General features: G+C 41.2%; 1 long non-coding RNA gene across 1 annotated transcript in view; it reads left to right on the plus strand.

Annotated features, from left to right (window-relative positions):
• The window catches only part of LOC141371292 (uncharacterized), a 51,149-nt gene that overhangs the window by 14,028 nt on the left and 16,514 nt on the right, over window positions 1–20,607 (plus strand). The window contains exon 2 of the long non-coding RNA XR_012376118.1: window positions 3,055–3,142. This is a non-coding gene — a long non-coding RNA (uncharacterized lncRNA). The remainder of the gene's footprint in view (window positions 1–3,054; window positions 3,143–20,607) is intronic.

Consider the following 20,607-nt stretch of genomic DNA (forward strand, 5'->3'; position numbering starts at 1 on the left):
TCAATATTTCTTGTAGTGCTGATTTTGTGTTTGCAAATTCCTTTAGTTTTTGTTTGTCCTGGAAGCTTTTTATCTCTCTTTCTATTTTCAATGACAGCCTAGCTGGATATAGTATTCTTGGCTGCATATTTTTCTCATTCAGTGCTCTCAAGATCTCATGCCAGTCCTTTCTGGCCTGCCAGGTCTCTGTGGATAGGTCTGTTGCCAGTCTAATGTTTCTACCATTGTAGGTTACAGATCTCTTCTCCTGAGCTGCTTTCAGGATATTCTCTTTGTCTCTGAGACTCGTAAGTTTTACTATTAGATGTCAGGGTGTTGACCTATTTTTATTGATTTTGAGAGAGGTTCTCTGTGCTTCCTGGATTTTGATGCCTGTTCCCTTCCCCAAATTAGGGAAGTTCTTTGCTATAATTTGCTCCAATATACCTTCTGCCCCTCTCTCTCTTTCTTCTTCTTCTGGGATCCCAGTTATTCTAATGTTGTTTTGTCTTATGGTATCGCTTATCTCTCGAATGAACAGACTCCTTTTTATTTGAGCCATTGCATGATCCCTCAAAAGACCAAATTCAGGGTCAAGAGTGAGAAGGTATGATATGGTAACGCACGCAGATATAAGCAGGGAAAGAAATAAGTCATCTTCCTTCACTCTGATTTGTAATAGCAGTTAATGATGATAATGAAGCGGATGATGGTGATTATGATGATTATTGCAAGAAGCAACCTGTCACAGTCCTTGAGCGTTCCTGCATGCTCTCACTGGATAGGCCAATACTACAAAGCCCTGACTGCTCTTTACCTGGGCCGTTTCTCAGAGTTGTGTTTTCGGCACCCAGTTCTGAGAGATGAGGCAACATCTCTTCCTGGACAAAGAGCAGAATGCTTACTGCTTACTATAAAAGCTATGAATTTGGACACCTGGCTGGCTTGGTTGGTTGTGTCTGACTTTTGATTTCGGCTCAGGTCATGATCTCGGGGTCATGAGATTGAGCCCTGCATCAGCCCCCCTGCTCTCTCTCTCTTTCTGTTTCTTTAAAATAAATAAATAAGTCTTAAAAAATATTTTAAAAGGTGCGCCTGGGTGGTTGAGCATCTGCCTTTGGCTCGGGTCAGGCTTCCTGCTCAGTGGGGAGTCTGCTTCTCCCTCTCCCTCTGCTGCTCCCCCTGCTTGTGCTCTCTCTCACTCTTTCTCTCTCAAATAAGTAAATAAAGTCTTAACAAAATTCTTTAAAAAAAAAAGCTATGAATTCCCAAAGCTCAGTGTTCTTCTACAAGGATGCAATCCAACTGAGTGCTCAGCATCTAACTGGGCTCCCATATGTCATCCCTGTGTGGATCGAGAGCAAAGGGAACCAATACAAATATGCAGATGCTCATGTTGCTTGCTCTACTGTAAATAAAACTCTTTTATCCCTGAATCTGTAGTCTCATGTCTTCTGACAGCATCATGATAAAGCTGATTTGTTAGCTTGCAAGTAGTGTAAGATCCCAGACCTGAAAATAAGATAAGCTATCTCTATCTACTGTGGTTAATAACAGTAATAGATAATATTAATTAAAAACTAATAGGGGCACCTGGGTGGCTCAGTTGGTTCAGCATCTGCCTTCAGCTCAGGTCATGATCTCAGGGTCCTGGGACTGAGCCCCATGTTGGGCTCCCTGCTCAGCAGGGAGTCTGCTTCTACCTCTGCCCCTCCCCCTCTGCTCATGCTCTTGCTTTCTCTCTCTCAAATAAATAATAATAATAAACTAATAACTATACATTTATTGAGGGCTTACAATGTGCCAGGCACTGTTCTATGCACTTGATATAAATTATCTCATTTTATACCTGCAATAATCTTACTAAGAAGTCAAATGACTTGCTCGCCCAAGGTCACATACTCTCAAGGTGTCCTGACAACTATCATTACTGTTTTTTCTTCCTTGCTAACATCCTCCTTTACTCCTTATTTCTACCTTCTTATTGTAATTCCTTGTTCCAACAATCAAAAAGGCTATCATATAAAAATAATGAGAAACTCACTCTCCCAGAAAATTGTTTTGTATTTCACTTTTCTTCCTAGGATAATAGTAGGTATAGTAGATAATAGCCCAGACTGGAGCCAGTCTTTACTCACTAGCTGGGTGAACTTGGGGCAAGTTATTTAATCTCTCTTTGCCTTAATTTCCTCATTTGTAAACTGAGGGATAATAACAATACCTATCTAGTAGGGTTGTTGTGAGTCTCAAGTGGGTTAATACATGTAGAGAGTTTACAGTAGTGCCAAACACATAGTAGTGGTTCAACTGAAATGCCCTATTCTTCTCATTCTGCCTTCTTTTCTGAAAACAGAGTATTCCTGAATCATCTTTTCTACCATATAAATTTTAGACTGATGGTGATTGTACTAATCATCTTCAACCTCATCATGACTTCCACTTGAGTGCATACCATTTGCAAGTAGGGACTATGTCTACATCAGAATAATATTCCATTTCAATCAGAGAATCTATCCTATCAGGGACCTAACGCTGTTACATGCAATAGGGAATGCAAAGCAAGTTGAAGACATTGGACACTCACTGGCCTCAAAGAAACTGGCAATCTAAGGAGATGAATTTAACACACATGAAATTATAAAGGGGAATAAATAATGATTGGTATGATATTGCTCATATCAGTACAGTATGAATTTAGAGAAGGGTAAAAGAGTGGCTAAAGCAGGCAAAGAAGCTTTCATATGGAAGAAGTAGGAATCGTGCTGAGTCTTTTTTAAAAAAGATTTTATTTATTTATTTGAGAGAGAGAGCAAGAAGAGAGCATGAGCAGGGCAGTCGAGGAAGAGGGAGAAGCAGACACCTGCTGAACAGGGAGCCAGACATGGGGCTCGATCCCGGGACTCCAGGATCATGACCTGAGCTGAAGGCAGATGCTTCACGGACTGAGCCACCCAGGTGCCCCAGAATCATGCTGAGTCTTAAAGTGTGGGCAACATTTACTTTTGCAGAAGGAGAAAAAGGTGAAGACTCTACATCCAACATTTTCTAATTTCTACAATTCTTTTCCATGTATAGATTCATTCTGCCCTGGTGGCAAGCCCCTAGGGTAGACAGAGAAGGCATTCTTACTCCAGCACATGGGCATATCCTGATGCACAGAGTGGTAAGTAACTTGCCCAAGGTCTAGAGCCGGAAAATGGAACGCACTTAATCACTTGCTACTCCAGCTCCAGCAGAGCCTCTGCCTGCAAAGAGCTTACACCTGTTAATCATGACTCTCGTATAGATATAAAATGAGCATGTGTTAAAGATTTTATTTAACTCCTTATCAACAAGAGAACTGGTCAGATGCTAACCACCAGTCCAAAGGAGTAGTCAAAAACACACACATTTCTGTGGATTAAGGAAATGTGGAATTTTAAAAATAGATGAGAAGCTGGCTTTTTCCATGGAGAGAGGAAAAAGGAAGTCAATTGAACTGCCACCAGACAGAATTTATTTGCATGTCTATGGACAAGAATTCTTTTTCAATGGGACCAGTTATCTACAACTTGCAGAGTTTTTAAATAGCTCAAAGAAAATGAAAGACTAAATGCAGATAACTCGAAGAATCTGCTCCAAACAATGTCTAGTTTCCATTGGAGACACCCAGGAGTCTCTTTTTTGCTCATTACAAGTTTCCCTATTCCCTATGAGTTATAGACATAAACAGAATACAAATGAAGTAATAGCAAATGTTACAAGGCCACAGGGTTGGAAATATGGGTTGGGGACACCTGACCCCATAGCTTGAGATCCCAAGCTGGTCTTAGGACCAGGAACCTCATCAAGGATGAAGGAAGCCATTTTGTGTTGAGGAGTCATTTGGAGAGGTCTGCTCTAAAACTAACCAGTTTTGAGTTGAAGGGAGGCTTGAAGGTGGGACTTCCAAGCTACTAAGTGGTAGATGGTGGTGAGTGTGCTCCAGGCTGGTCAATTTTATAGCACCCAGATTCAGAGATTCAGTTCATCATTTAATTAAGTTTATATCTAGCTTAGTTTTTTTTTTAAAGAAAGTAGCAATTAATTTTATGAGATCAAATAGATACAGTTGCCATACTGCCAGAAACTACAGGTACCAGGAGAGCAAGATATTTTATTGATGTCCTAATGAGGGGTTTGCACAAACATACACTTAGTGAAACTTGCATTCATATTTATATATGTGAGTATATAGCTCATCTCTTAAAATGTAATTATGTACTTATACAAGGTGATATAAATATTAATATATAGACCTGGCCTTACATGTAGACAGCCATCTACAGGCTGTGATCAGAAGGGTAATTAAAAGCCTCTCTGCTCCCTGATGTACCCCTAGTGATCTGCCTTCATTTACAACATTCCCACCATTAATGTTATTTCTTTGGAGAAAGAGCTCCTGAAGGCACATGTTCAAATGCGACAGGATCTTGTAAAGAGGACTAACAAAAAAGTGAGATGGAAGTGTCCAGAATGCAGGCAGAGACGGCAGGCCTGAGAAGGATGTCAGGAGAGCAGCCCTGGAAAGTGCTACAGGAGGTGCTCTTGGCACCTAGAAGGAGGCTCAGTGACAGGTCAGGAAAGGAAGGCAGGGAGGAGGGCAGGAAAGGAAGATGGGAAGAAAGACAAAACTGACCACACCACAGTGTTTGATGGCCACGTAACAGTATCCCATCATACAAATGTGTTAAGAATTACTCTGTAAAAACAAAACAAAACAAACTGCTCCATAGAAGAATGTAATTTCAAAAAGTCAAGTCACATATTCTATGAGAGGGATCTAATTTTTCCTAATGTGAGTATGTTGTTGAAAAGTATTTGGCTGAGGATGGATATTCTGGTAGAAAAGTTGCAGATCAGGTATGACCAGAAAACAAGAGGAGAAGTGGGGAAACTGGTTTCTCATCCTAGATTAAGGACTTAAATGCAAACAGCCCAGAGAGACATCTTTACCATCGTCTGCATCCTCACCATGCTTGAGATCAAAGCAGTCCTTAAATGCCTACTGTTACACTGAGCTGTAACAAATGAGTAAGCACATGCATGATCCCCTGCCCTCGGAGGCAACAACTTCAGAACTTGAAAAATGAATAACTTACAATAATTTGATCAATTACACATTTCCACCGAAGGCAACTAAGAAGGGAAGTGCATTTATCAGGAGTTTGGGATAAGGAATTACTACCACTTTCCCCAGACTTGTCTGGTGGAGATAGACTTTCAAGAGCTAATTCAGTGATGGGGACAATAAAGCTCATAGAATGGGATCGGGTGCATTTTAGTAAGATATTCAGAGGTAGGAATTAAATGAATGGAGTAATCACACATGTTAAGGGAACCTCCCTACCCTTAACCTCACATTTCCTTGAGGGAATATACACTCCGAGGACACCCAGGATCTCCCTCCTGGACCCTCTCTGGTGCCCTACCAAGTGAAGAAAAACTTACCTGAGTAATGAGTTTTTGAGAAGAAACTGAGAATGCTTTGCTCTGCCATTTCCAGGTCTTCTGTCTAAGGGTTTTATTGCGATCTGCTCTTAGCTTGTGAGAGAAGGCCTGAGCCAGTGGCTAGGTGGGTGAGGCTCCCTGATTCAGGGGTGGGGAGGGATTAGAAAGACAGTTGAGGTCTCACATTTCAGCTCTGTCCTCCAGTCTATTTTGGTAACTTGATCTTCTATCTGACTCTGGTGTTCGTGGCTCAGTTGCTTTCAAACTAGGAAGAAGAAAAGTGGTGTTATAGATTGTTCTCCTAAAACCCAGAAGAGCAATGGATAAATTTATCAGGGAGAAGTGGGGAGGGCTGATAAGAAAGACAGAAAATTCCCACAAACATTGTAAAGAAGCTCAAATTTCACTATCTTCCACTTTTCTTTCTACAGTGGTCATCATGAACATATGCTATTGGTCCGGTGAAGGACTAGTTTTTCTTTCTTTCTGCTTTTTAGATAGCAACCCATCATGGGCTGATGGTTTTATTTTTTAATTTTTTATTATTACTATTTTAGACAGGGAGAGAGGTGCGGGCAGAGGGAAAGGGAGAGAGAGAATGTTAGGCACGCTCCCTGCTGAGCGTGGAGCCTGATGCAGGGCTTGATTTCACAACCCTGAGATCATGGCCTGAGAAGAAATCAAGAGTCAGACATTTAACGGACTGAGCCACTCAGGCGCCCCTGGGCTGATCCTTTTAAAAAATATATAATAAAAATGAATTACTATAAAATGAAACTAAGTAAAAACCAAAGACACACAAAAGACAAGGCCCAATTTTTTAATATTAGGCAAGGCAGACGTAAAAGCATACTCTGTTACAGTGCTATAAATGTTTGTAAAAGCTAACTCAATTTTTGGCTTCTCTCACTGCAGACCAGTAACAAACGGTTCACACACTAACACTGGTCTGCAGCTTATACTCTTCAGTAGCATTGATTTGGTCTACCTTGTTCCTCAGAATCCTCATCATCCTCCTATAAAAATGGGACACAGAAAAGTACAGTGGTGAAGAGTTCAGGGTCCGGTAACAAAGTTCCAATTCCCAATGAATGAGTGGTAGAGTCAACATCAACACCTCCTTCCTATGGTTGTCATGAGGATTAAATGCGAATGTGCTTAAAGCACTTGACTGTGTGGAGCCTCTTATAAGTGTTCAATAAATGATATTACTATTCTGGACCAATGTCCATGTTGGGTGGTAGATGTCTGCTTAATGTTTTGGAAGAGGCCTAAATGGGTGTAAATAAATATCCCCACAGCTCATTCTTCAAAGGAATGAGTCAGATTCTATTATCTTCTAATAATTGGGGTAGTGGGGTCTTCACGTTTTCTTTTGCCCAGCGGCTGACAGAATCTATGTGAGTGAGTCAAGGGGCCTGAAGACTGGCTCTCAGGGCTGCATTCTTAACATGACTCTCATGGCTAAGTTCTAGATAAAGAATCTAGTCAAAATCATAAACAGCCATAAATAAGTCATAGTCAAAGGTCTAGCCTCAGTAGATCACTGAGTATGTCTCTGGGAATATTTTCAATGCTTGCTAGTGTTGCCTAATATTGTCTCCTAAAATACTGGGTCATTTCCTATACAAAAAGCAGGTCTGGAAGGCATCCAAAGGACTAGAACAACTTGGAGTCAGGAGGGGTGAGTTGGGGGTGCCCTAGAGCCTCTAATGTACCTAACTGAGCTGGGTCAGGAAGGGAAGTGTGCCAAATGGCTTTGTAACAGGGTCACACAGAGATTTCTACTTGTCAGAGAAGCAGCCAACTATTCCAACCTCCCCTTGCCCTTGGCATTTGCTACTCTGCAGTCTTCCAGTAGTGGCTAAAGCCAGTCCACTATGAAAAAGCAACAATAGAGCTACACCTGAATGACACAGGACATGAACGGATTGTTTCCCCACATTGAACAAATGAACATGCTTTTCAGAAAGGCAGGGCTAACGTAAGTCTGATTTGCTTTCACTGCACCCATCTATGCAGTCTATAGGGCCACAACAGAGGTAGTTCAGGACACACGGGGGCTGTTTCCAGCACGCCTCCTGGCTACACTGGGCCCCCAAGCTTCCTGCCCTGTGGTGAACTGAACCACCTTTATTTTTTTCCAGTTTGGTCTTGTAAAGCTACAAGTGTCATGTGCCAAATTTACTTCAAGGCATGGGAGAGTGGCTTCCTGGGGGGTTATAAAGTGAATACTATCTGACCAAGACAGGTGAACCAAAATGCTCAAAGATTAAATTTGTTTTTTAACAGAGTAAAAAGGCCCATGGCATTGTGGGCCGGGGTGGTGGTGTAAATTCAGACTTCAACAGGTGGTATGTTATGTTCATCTCTGAATTTGCCCAGTTATGAAGCCCCATAGTTTCTCACTGATGACAGAGAAGAGGGCCCAAGGACTACCAGAATGGAAGGAGATTTGTTACACTGTTATATTAAAAAGAAAGCTCAGTGATGAATAAGACATTCCCTGCTCAGAAGCAAGGCCATCTGGCAGGTCCTTGGCAGAATCAAAAATGAAGGAATGTTCATGATCAAATCCTCGTTAAAATTAAAAGCCATTCTTGCTTCTCATCTAGTAAGTAAAAATGGTGCATACTTACCTGCAATAGAAACTGCAAACGCCTGTCTTACTATTCTTGATTTTTTTTTTTTAAAGATGAATGGGGAGGATTTTCACAATTTAAATAAAATCACTCTCCTGCTGTTCTCACCCTCTTGTGGGGTGGTTTGTCATGCGTTAGCATGGAAATGGTTCACTTCCTGGTGGGAAGCCTCACCTGGGAAATCAAATTCAGTTAAGGAGACAATGAGAAATATTAGAAGACTCATTTATGGAGAAGTCAGTCTTTTGATAAGACAGAACCAAAGACTGTCCCTTACGAGGCCTCATGGTTCTGTTCCTCGTGTCATTTTCTAAAAGGGCACAGTATGGAGCAACCAATTGTGAATGAGAACACCTTGGTTCTGATCCAACAGAGCCCTTGGATAGCTTGGGCCACAGGGCAAGAATATGTGGCTGAAATATCCTTGCAACCTAGAGAGGCCAAGCACGCTGGAGAAGCTGTGAATGTTCCCATGGCATTTAGCCCCTGCCTACATCCCAAATTCCATATGCCATGGATGATTCACCTGACTGTGTTCTTCCCACCATTTGAGTTACTTTTTTTTTTTTTTGGTTCATTCATTTATGCTTCCTATTAAGTGGCATTTAGTTGTGTGGGAGTCCTCTTTGTTTAACATGTGACAGTCCTCTGAAGACTTTCTCATCTTTGCTTATTTTTGGCTGAGTGAACCTTCTCAGCAAGGAAGAGTCAATGGCTTTAGTATTTCTCTCTCCTATGCCTCTTTTTGGTCTGGACCTACTGAACTACTCTGAGAACTGATCCATACCTCTGTGAGGGAGGGAGTTTCCTCCACCCTTCAAGGTCCTTCTGGTTGGACTAAGAGTCAAATTGATGTGAGACAGATTAACAGGAAGAAGTCAAATTGAATAGCATACATACTGGGAATCCACACAGACACGGAAATTTCAAAGACACGATGCTTATGTGAGCTAAGGAGAGGAGTAAGGGTCTGAGGATACAAGGTGGAGAAAGGCCTTTAGCTGAAGGGTGAAAGGAGATGTGTGGAAAACAAAGGTTGCCCTATTATGTAGATAGATTTCTTCCGTAAAAAGGAATCTCTGTGAATAGCCCTCTTTCTGATACAAGCAGGCAGTTGAGGGGGAGGTAAAGAGCTTCTCCTGAATCTATTGGGCTTTAATTGCTTTCTCTTATTTTTATTTTTAAATTTTTCTCCAATATTTAACTTTTTATTTTCTCCAAGTTTTTATTTAAATTCCAGCTAGTTAACATACAGTGCAGTATTAGTTTCGGGGATAGAATTTAGTGATTGATCACTTACATACAACACCCGGTGCTCATCACAAGTGTCCTCTTTAATACCCATCACCTCTTTAACCCATCCCCCCCCACACCTCCCCTCCAGGAACCTTCAGCTTGTTCCGTGGAGTTCAGTCTGCTTCTTGGTTTGCCTCCCTTTTTATTCCCTGCTATGTTCATTTGTTTTGTTAAATTCCACATATGAGTGAAAACATATGGTATTTATCTTTCTCTGACTGACTGATTTTGCTTAGCATTATACTCTCCAGCTCCATCCACGTCATTGCAAGTGGAAAGATTTCATTCTTTTTATGGCTGAGTAATATTCCATTATATATAAAAATCCATTCATCAGTCAATGGACACTTGGGCTCTTTTCCATAATTTGGCTACTGTGGATAATGCTGCTATAAACATCAGGGTGCATGTATCCCTTTGAATCAGTATTTCTGTATCCTTCGGGTAAATACCTAGTAGTGCAATTGTGGGTCATAGGGTAGCTCTATTTTTAACTTTTTGAGGAACCTCCATACTGTTTTGCAGAGTAGGTGCACCAGTTTGCATTCCCACCAACAGTGTAAGAGGGTTCCCCTTTCTCCCTTTCCTCGCCAACATCTATTGTTTCCTGAGTGGTTAATTTTAGCCATTCTGATAGGTGTGAGGTGATTATCTCATTGTGGTTTTGATTTGTATTTTCCTGATGATGAGTGATATTGAGTATCTTTCCATGTGTCTGTTGGTCATCTGTACATCTTCTCTGGAAAAATGTCTATTCATGTCTTCTGCCCATTTCTTAACTGGATTGTTTCTTGGGTGTTGAGTTTTATAAGTTCTTTATATATTTTAGATACTAACCCTTTATCAGATATGTCATTTGCAAATATCTTCTCCCATTCCCTGGGTTGCCTTTCAGCTTCGTTGATGGTTTCCTTCACTGTGCAGAAGCTTTTTTTAATTGCTTTTAATTCAAAACAATGTTTGTGCCAAAGTAGCCCATCTTGGAGCTCCCCTTGACCCCTACACCTCCAACCAGATCCTTGAACAGTCACTTCTTTCCTGGTGTCCTCATGATTCTTGAAGTGGCTTAAGTGCAGGGTAAACCCTCCTGATAGAGTAACTGTAGCAGAAAGGTTTCTAAGCCTTATTTGATTTCCAGAGGAAATTCAAATCACTCTTAAGCCATTCTTGGGCCCAAGGATTTGATATGAGTATACTTAGTGGTCTAAAAATAGTTTGGGGACAGCAAGGTTGGTCACCTTGCTACTGGGGTGTAGATAGAAAATATTTTTTATACTGAACACTTGTATAATGCTTTATAGTTTTCAATGTGTTTTAAACATCTCATTAAATCCTTCAATCTGTGAAGTGAAAGAGTAGATATTCCCACAAGGAAACTAAAGTCAGAAGGTTAGGTAACTTCCTCAAATGCACTATTCCAAATTCTTTTAGCTAGAAGAGTTACTTTAGCACAAAAAGGGATTTATTTGTTCTCATAACCTAGAAGATAAAGGGAGAAAAAGCTGCCAGGAACCAGGGCCTCAGAGATTGCAGTAAGTACTCAACATTGATGGAATTTTCTCTCTACTCATCTTTATTTTCTTGTCTCTGCTTGTATTTACTCTGTATACAGGCTCTTTTTATATAGTGGGAAAGATGGTGGGTAGTAGCCTCGATCATATACCCTTACAACTCATGATCAAAGTGAGGATTATGGGGCACCTGGGTGGTTCAGTCTGTTCAGCATCTGATTTTGGCTCCAGTCATGATCTCAGAGTCCTGGGATGGAGCCTTGGGTTGGGCACCCCACTCAGCAGGGAGTCTGCTTGTCCCTCTGCCCCTCCCCCTGCTCGTGTGTGTGTGTGTGTGTGTGTGTGTGTGTGTCAAATAAATAATAAAATCTTTTTAAAAAAGTGAGGATTACCTTTACTTCAGACAATTTTGTGTAAGGTTTCCAATTCACTTAACTTAGGCCATGTGCCCTCTCCCTCAGACCAATCACAGTTTCCCAGAAGTTGCCTGTGCTCTGGTTGGGCCAAACCTGGATCATGTGCTCACTCTTGTAGTCTGCAGGTTTGGGGTGAGGGTGGAGCCCTGTGATTGACAGCTTTGTCCGGAAGACACGGGTTATGGAGGCAGTTCTCTAACAGGAAGGGGATGATGTTATTAATAGACAAAGAAGAAGGGGAAAGTGTGTGCCGTAAACTAAAATCACAACTGCTGCTGCCCAGTACACCGAAATTCTGGAAAACTCAGGTCACTCTCTCAAAAACACCACATTAGAAGAGAGTGAGAGGAAACAGACTGGTTGAGTGCACAGGAGACTGCCTAAGGAATTCTAGAAGGTTATTTTAGAGCCCTTAGTCTTCATTTTTGAAAAGTCATGAAGAAGAGGTAGATCTGGAGATATGAAAAGTCTGCGTATGACCTATAATTAAGAAGAGGAAACTTGTCCTGATAAGAGTGATGTTTGGAGGGTTAAGAGAGCAGCAGTTCTCAAATATTTTGGTCTAAAGAGCCCCTTACACTCTTAAGAATCATGGAGGGCCCCAAATGTCTTTTCTTGATGTGAGGTACAGACACCTATATTTATTAAATTAGATATTAAAACCAAGAAACTTAAAATAATTTATCAGTTTATTTTATTTTTTATTACTTCATGTAAAAATAAAAAAATAATGCATTGCACGTTAACGAAAATAGCATTTTAATGAAAAATAATTAGATCTTCTCCTGCTTTACTAAGGACATTCTTAAACAAATGGCATTTCTTTCTTTGTGAGTGCACAGAGGTAAAGAATACAATGATGAATAGTAGAGTTTCATGCCTCTGCCTCGGTCCACTGTTTTTTAAACATCAGCACAAATGGCAACACTTTGGCAAAAGCAAATATTTTAGTATTATTATGAAAGTAATATTGACTTCTCCGATCCCTGCCCCAAAGGGTCATGGGAACCCTAAGCATCTGCGGTGTATACTTTGAGAACCAAACTGTTGCAGTATAGGAGATAATGAAATAATCCTTTTACCATCTGGACTAGCATCTAGTACTGGATAACAATCAGCCCAGCTTTATACAAAACAAGTCATTCTGTGATATTTTAATTTCCTCTTTTGATAGAAAAATAGGCCAAGGAGTTAAGAGAGAAACAGTATCATTGTAAAGAAATATCTTTGAAACTGTTTAAAAGTCTTGTTAGTATTTCGGAGTCATCAACATCAAAAAGCATTTGTTAAGCTTGCAGTTCCCTAGAACAGATCCCTGTTTCTTCTAAGGGTTTAAAATGGAACCTAGAATACATTGACAGGGTTGTCCACAGGAATAAATGTGTAAGAGAAGCAGGCAACAAATTAAAAAAAAAAAAAAAGAGCTCAGATTGAAACAATTGAATTCATAGGTCAAATACTCAGATAGGGTCTATTGTCACAGTCTTGCACATGATACCATCCTCAATGGCAAGTCATAAAGACTTGTCTATATGAACATCACAAGGGAACCACATCTGTCTGGAAGCTCACCACCCAAAAAAAGAGGTCATTCGTGGCTCCTTATTAACCTGAAAGTCATGTGAAGCATGGGGTTTCACGGGCTGAGCCCCGGGGATGATATATCAAACTCACCTGTGATTCCAAAAAGACATAGGTAGAGTAATATATTTGCATGTAACTCTAAGCAGGACACTTGGTTAAATTGGGACTGCATCCTAGGAAGCAGACCAGGTAATTTTTAAAAATATATCCGGTCACTAAACAGGGTTTCAGAGCATAGAGCAGAGCTTTGTAATTATAGATTTATCTGAATGTTTGTTTAACATCTGCCTTTCTCATTTGTCACAGTATCCACAGAGTCTGACATAGAGTAGTATTAAGTAAATATTTGCTGAATAAATGAATAATTGATTGCTACTACATGAGCCTGTGTAGTCTCACCTCTACTTGCCTTCCCAGCTCCATGTCCCACCATGCTCCATCTGGCTCTCTGGACTCAAATCATAGTGACCTTCTTTTCATCCCTTGAATGCCCCATACTTTCTACCGTCATAGAGCCTATGTTGGTCCCTTTGCTTGGAATGGTCTTCCACCCTATTCCCTAATTACTACCCATTTGTCAGATATCAGCCTGAGTTTTAGGTTTAGGCTCCTCAGGAAAGCCTACCTTGAGCTCCACAACTAGAGCAACCCTTCTCTTACAAGCTTTGGCATGACCTAGCAGAGATGTGGGTTTCCATTTCTCTGTGTGTTCATTTGATGTTGCTCCTTATCCTTACCTGGCTAGATTTAAAGTTATATGAAGGCAGAGATTAGGTCTCTTTTCACTCAGCATTATACATCACAACACAGTGCTTCACCATTAGGTGTTAAATGAAGGAAAGAATAAACGGGGCATACTGTTCCCTGGTCATGTACAGAGTCTACTACCATTTAGGATGCAGGAAGGACTTTGGAGAAGCCATTGTTTATCCTCCTATTTCTTCAGTTCTTCTCACTCCCTTTTTTCTCCTCCAAGTTTATTTGATTTCTGTGGTTACTCAGCTGAAGTGGCCATTAGAACCCTGATATGCTAGGATAATTTTTTAGAGCAGGGGTGGGCTATCTATGACCCATGAGCCAAATCTGGCCCACAGGTTGTTGTTTTTATTTTAAGATCTATTTGTTTACGAGAGAGAGAGAGAGAGAGAGAGAGAGAGCAGAGGGGCAGTAGGAGAGGGAGAGAGAGTCCCAAGCGGACTCAGCGCTGAGCTGGGGGCGGGGGCAGGGCAGGTAGATGGAGAGAGAGCATCTTAAGCAGGCTCCACACCCAGCATGGAGCCCAATGTGGGGTTTGATCCCACGAGCCTGAGATCACAACCTGAGGTGAAATCAAGGGCCAGATGCCCAACAAACTGCTACGCCACCCAGGCACCCCTCACAGGTTGTTTTTGTAAATAAGGTTTTATTGGGACACAGCTATGTCCATTCATTTACATATTGCCTGTAAATATGTAAATGTCTCACAGCAGCAGAGCTGAGTAGTTGCAACAGAAACTGTCTGTCCTGTGAAGCTGAAAATATCTCCCATCTGCCCCTTTACAGAGAAATTTTGCCAACCCCTTTTTTACAGCAATGTATGGGCTTTTTTTTTTTTTAAAGCCCTGTATCCGAATTTAACTTCTCATATATTGCTGGATTTCCTAGTTACGCGTTTATAATGACCACTGTGTATGAGGGCTTGACACAAAAGGATATCAGGCAACCGACAGTTTTACTAATCTTCACAAAAGAAGATATTCCTTGATTTGTAGCCAGAGGTGCCCCTTAGAGAGTCTCCAAATTTTGAGTTTTTTGCATAATAACAGCTTGCAAAATAACATTTACTTAGTGCTTTCGATGACCCAGACTCAGTTCTAAGCACCTTACATGGGATTATCTCATTTATTCCTCTCAAAATCTCTATGCTGCACAGATTATTATTATTATTCCTGCTTTACAGATGAGGACAGTGAGGCCCAGAGAGTTACACAGCATGTCTATGTCACACAGCTTATGGAAGTACTTGAGCTAGATTTGGATTTGGAGGACTCTGACTCCAGACAGGACCTGTGCTTTTAACTACTCTGCCATCCTGCCTGTCTGGGTCCTTCACTCTCAAAAAGCCACACTGTTTCTGATTTGTAAATTTGAAGACAGTTTATGTGCCGTTGTTTCCAAGTGGGACCACTTATAATTTTGAGTTTTGAAGGCAAGACATGGAAAGGCTTTTAAAATCCCAGTGCTGGGGCGCCTGGGTGGTTAAGCGTCTGCTTAACCCAGGGTCGTGGGATCGAGCCCCACATCAGGCTCCTGCTTCTCCCTCTCCCTCTGCCTCTCCCCCTGCTCATGCTCTCTCTCTGTATCTTTGTGTCTCAAATGAATAAATACAAAATCTTTAAAAAATTAAAAAAAAAATCCCAGTGCTTGGCAGAGTACCAGACACATACAATTCAATCAATAAATGTCTTATTTTTGTTGGGCATGAGATGACACTGAAGAGGAAGAGGATGAAGACAAAGAATTTTCTACCAGGAGTTTCACCCCATCCCAGGTCATTGTCAATGAATGAGGATATAGTTTCAGGTACTGGAGTCACTGCTAAGGGATCTGGCTACCTCTGAGCATGTGAGAGGAAATAGAAATATTAGCTCTTTATTTTAAACAAAATGGAAAATAGAAGCAAGCAGTAATCACAGTACTGAATCAATAAGTCAACTCTATAAAATTTAAAAATAAAGAGAACATAGATACAGAGAATAAATTGGTGGTGCCCAGAGGGATTGGGAAGTGGTAAGAGAAATAGGTGAACAGGGTCAAAAGTTACAAATGTTCAGTTATAAATAAGTCATGGAGATGTAATATATAGCATGATGACCATAGTAAATAACACTCTGTTGCATATTTGAAAGTTGCTGAGAGAGTGAACCTTACAAGTTCTCATCATAACAGGAAAAATTTTTGCAGCTATGCATGATAACAGATGTTAACTAGACTTATTATGGTGAACATTTTGCAATATATACAAACATTGAATCATTTTGTTGTGGACCTGAAACTAATATAATATTATATGTTAGTTACACCTCAATTTAAAAAAAACAGAACACATTTCACTAGATGAAATGTGACTGCAAATTCTAACCTATTTCATTCGGTTTCCTATACGATTTAACAGATTTCCTCAAAACAGTTCTACCATCACTACCTCCACAGTGCATAGCTCTCATTTTTTTTCTTTCTATATCTTGTTCATTGTTCTTATGAGTGCTAGTTAGTTCTGTAATGTAGAGTCTTGTGCGCAGACTCCTGACCCTGAATACACCACCCCCTCATCACTCACTGTAAGGATTTTTTATTTATTTGGGAGGGGTAAGTATTATTGAGTTACTCTTGACTCAGAGGTCAGAATGTTAAATCAACCGAGTTATTAGCTGACAGACCATCCCCTCCTCTTGTAAAGTGGTCCTATGATCCCAGACACAGAACAGATGCCCAAGTTCCAACAACATTGAGATTCACCCCACCAGCAGATAGGCCATATTGTGCTTTAGTTTGTGCACAAAGTTTGCTTCTGCCTTCTGAGATAACTGCACCATTTGGGGTCAGCATTGGCAGCGGTACATTTCTTCTCTGGTTTGTGTCACAATGAATTAAGACTGTTTCAATGCCATGGTCTGATTGTTCTCTTGGTGACCTTAAGGGCTTCTGTTAGGTCCAAATAACATAACGTGCGATATTGATGTTCCTCCCTGTATTTTTGCAAAATCAGCTAACTGATCGTGCTCACAGAAATATGTTGCTGCTTAACATCTCATTCTAATTCCTTGAGTTCATGATCGTGGGGTGCTTCATTACAAAGGATTTTGCCAGCCAGGGGAGCAGTAGGAATATGGTTTTCTCATTCTTTCAATTCAACAACTATCTATTGTGTGCCTACTAAGTTTCAGGCTGTGTTCTAAGCACTAAGGATATAGCAGTGGAACCAACCAGACAAGAATCCCCTACTCTCATAGAGCTTCCATTTTTGTTGGGAGGAAAAGAGAAAAGCAAATACAGGACATCTGGTGGTTATAAGTGCCATGAAGCATAGTAAAGCAAGTTGAGAATAAGGAGAAGGAAAGACATGGCTGATATGTGATAGGGTTATGTACTACTGTAGGTAAGGTGCTTTGGCCAATTAAATAGGGTTGTTGGGAAGGCCTCCCCATCCACTGAGACCTGAATGAAATGGGGGATGTCAAAGGAAATGGCATTCTGAGTAACAGCAATGCAAATGCCTTGGGGCAAGACAGTGCTTGGGTTATTTAAGGAATGGCAAGGAGGTCTTTGCTAAAGGGCTAAAACAGAGTGAGGGAAGGGGGAAGTGGTACAAGATGAAGTCACAGAGATAGGTAGGAAGGAGATAAGGTAAGGTCAAGGCTAAGTCAAGGCCTTTGAACTCACATGATGATAAAAACTAACCTTCGCTGTACATTTTTTTGTTCTAGAGTTTCCATGTGTAAACTGGAATTTTGCTTAATATAACAATGTTTCATTTAGATATTTTGATACTTAGTTGAGGTGGTAGAAGCAGCTAGCATATATCTCAATAGCTCAGAGCTCAGAGCCCTCCTTTTCAAAGGAAACAGATATTGATACAATGGATGGTATAACAAAGTTGTATCTTACTCAAGGACTAGCTCGGGGGGGGTGGGGGGGGGTTGATGGCTTACTTTTTGGCATGATAATGTCTGACGTTTTCAAAATGCTTTCAAATGTGTGATTTCATCAGCCTCTAATAACAACCCCAAGAGATAGGAGAAACAGGTGTTATTACTGATCCGGAAATGGAAGGAATTGATATGGTTTAACCCACGATCATCCAGCATATGAGTCAGTATCAGAGCCACAGACTCCTGACCCTGAATACACCACCCCCTCATCGCTCACTGTAAGGATTATTTATTTATTTGGGGGGGGTAAGTATTATTGAGTAACTCTTGACTCAGAGGTCAGAATGTTAAATCAACCAAGTTATTAGCTTATGCCTCCCTTCCAGCTCCCGGGGGCATAAAAATATGTACTACAGAACTGAGTAAGGTTTGAGGGGTAGGCCTTGCTTTCTCTCTCTGTCAATCTCTTCTCTCTCTCTTTCTCTCTCTCTTTCTCAGAGCAGAGTCATTGACAAGAAGCCTGTGTACTCTGAAAGCCTAGCTCTACTCTCCGAAAATGGCTGGGCATGTAGGATCCGACCACCCACCTCGAAGATCACAATAGTACAATGGCTGTCCCTTTCCCGCTCTCACAGGAACCACTCTGGAAGAGTACAGCAGCCCTCTTTGAGTCCCACGTGTCTACGAATAAGGCTCAATACTCTAACAAGTTAAACTTCTGCCATCATATTCTCAAATGAACAATATATTTACCAGCATCTTCCTAAGGATATGTGTCAAAAAGTAAAAGTGTCCCCTCACAGAAAATGGCCTAATCCCCTTCAACAAATGGAATGTTGATTTAAAGAGGGCGGAGTTATTTTTGGGGTGTTATCAAGTAATGAAGTGGCAAAGCAGAAGAAAGAAATTGGGATTTCTGAATTCCGAAGTAGAGAGATAATTCATGTATTGTCACAGCTGCTTTTTCATTACAAATGCTGACTTTTCCTGAGGCTCAAGTCCTCAGCTCCCTCCCATCTCACTCTGTTTTCTCCCTGGGCAAGCTCACCCACATCCACAGCTTCCATGAGCTCCCCAATGTCAATGTCCAGCTCAGACCTTTCATCTGACCTTCAGGCCAATGTACCCAGTTGTTTACTAGACCTCTCCTCTAGGGAGTCCCAAAGGGCCCTCAAATGCAACTTGCTCCCCAAACCTGGTCTTCTTCTAACCTTCCCTATCTCTGTGGATTGCCCTGTCATTCTGTCCAGTTCTATTTAGGGATCTTTTGATACCTCCCTGTTCCTTCTCAACTCTGAAACCTGATTTGTTTAGGTCAGATTTTGCTCATTTTACCCCCTAAAAATCTCTAGAATCCATCCAATTCTTTCCATCTCCCTTAGCACCACCCTTCCCTCTCTCTCCTCTTTCCTAGACTACAGCAATAGCTCCTAATCTACCCATATTTACCCTGGGTCCCTTCTAATGTGTTCTTTTTTTAAAAGATTTATTTACTTATTTTAGAGAGGGGGAGGGGCAGAGGGAGAAGGAGAAAAAGTCACAAGCCGACTCCGTGCTGACTGTGGAACCCGACACGGGGTTCGATCTCATGACCCTGAGGTCACAACCTGAGCTGAAACCAAGAGTTGGACACTTAACTGACTGCACCACCCAGGTGCCCCCTAATTTGTTCTTTTGATTGCAGAGAATGGTCTTGGCATAAGGAATGCTATATCATCCTCATGCTTAAAAGTTCTTATGGGTTGGGCACCTGGGTGGCTCAGTTGGTTAAGCGACTGCCTTCGGCTCAGGTCATGATCCCGGGGTCCTGGGATCGAGTCCCGCATCGGGCTCCCGGCTCAGCGGGGAGCCTGCTTCTCCCTCTGACCTTCTCCCCTCTCATGCTGATTCTCTCTCGCTCGCTCTCTAATAAATAAATAAAATCTTAAAAAATAAGTTCTTATGGGTTCCTATCACTCTTAGGATAAACACAAAACTTCTTAATGTAGCCTACAAGGCCCTGCATGATCTGGCACATAACTTATTTCTCCAGGCTCATCTTGAATCCCCTCACTCTCTACACTACAGCCACATTTGTCTACATTCTCCATGTCACCCTGCTCCTTCCTGTGGTGGGGCCTCTGCATATTTTGATTTGTTCATTTGATTTCTTTGCTGTTCCTTCCTTCCTCACCTCTTATTCATCTTTCAGATTTCACATGAAGTAAGTCCCTGGGGGTAGCCTTCTTCGATTGCCCTGACTGGGTCAACTCCAGCTGTTACAGGTGTCATGGCACTCTGTACTAGCCTTTGTCACAGTTCCCATGGTTCCTTTTGACATTTGTTAGCGTGGTTACTTGATGATTGTCTGTCTCCTCACGAGATTGTTAGTTCCTTGAGAGCAAAAGCTTACCATGGTATTCTTAGTACCTAGCACACACTGTGCCTGGCACATAGCCACACTTAATAAATACATGTTGAATGAATGACTAAGTATGTTTAAGTACATTGGGTCAGTACTTCTTTTCCCTGGAGAAAACATACTGGACCATTTTAGTTTTTTACATTCTTTGAGCTACTGACTAGATTCCATAGCCATGCCCAGGTTCAAATAGTCACTTATGTTTTGTTAACAGTACATTCAAGGGTGGCTAAGAATAGACTTGGTTATGGATCCCATGAATACACATGCCAGTGAGATGAAAGGGATGGAGTTTTGCAACTAGATTTTCTGATGTTAAACATTGAAAAGAATGCCACCTTATTAGTGCTATGAGAATAATTTAATTTTAACATTTTGTCCATTGTGGTTTTCTCCCCTTTCAAATAGACTATTTTTTATTTTTGTTTTTTATTTTTTTTAAAGATTTTATTTATTTATTTGTCAGAGAGAGAGAGCACAAGCAGGGGGAGCACCAGGCAGAGGGAGAAGCGGGCTCCCCGCTGAGCAGGGAGTCTGATGCGGGGCTCAATCTTAGGACCCTGGGATCATGACCTGAGCCAAAGGCAGCCGCTTAACCGACTGAGCCACCCAGCCATCCCTAAATAGACTAGTTTTTAGAGCAATTTTAGGTTCCTAGCAAAACTGAGTTCCCATATA

Source organism: Callorhinus ursinus, unplaced genomic scaffold (genome assembly GCF_003265705.2).
Source record: "Callorhinus ursinus isolate GAN/ISIS: 27379988/994484 unplaced genomic scaffold, GSC_fseal_2.0 scaffold65, whole genome shotgun sequence".
Classification (NCBI taxonomy): domain Eukaryota; kingdom Metazoa; phylum Chordata; class Mammalia; order Carnivora; family Otariidae; genus Callorhinus; species Callorhinus ursinus.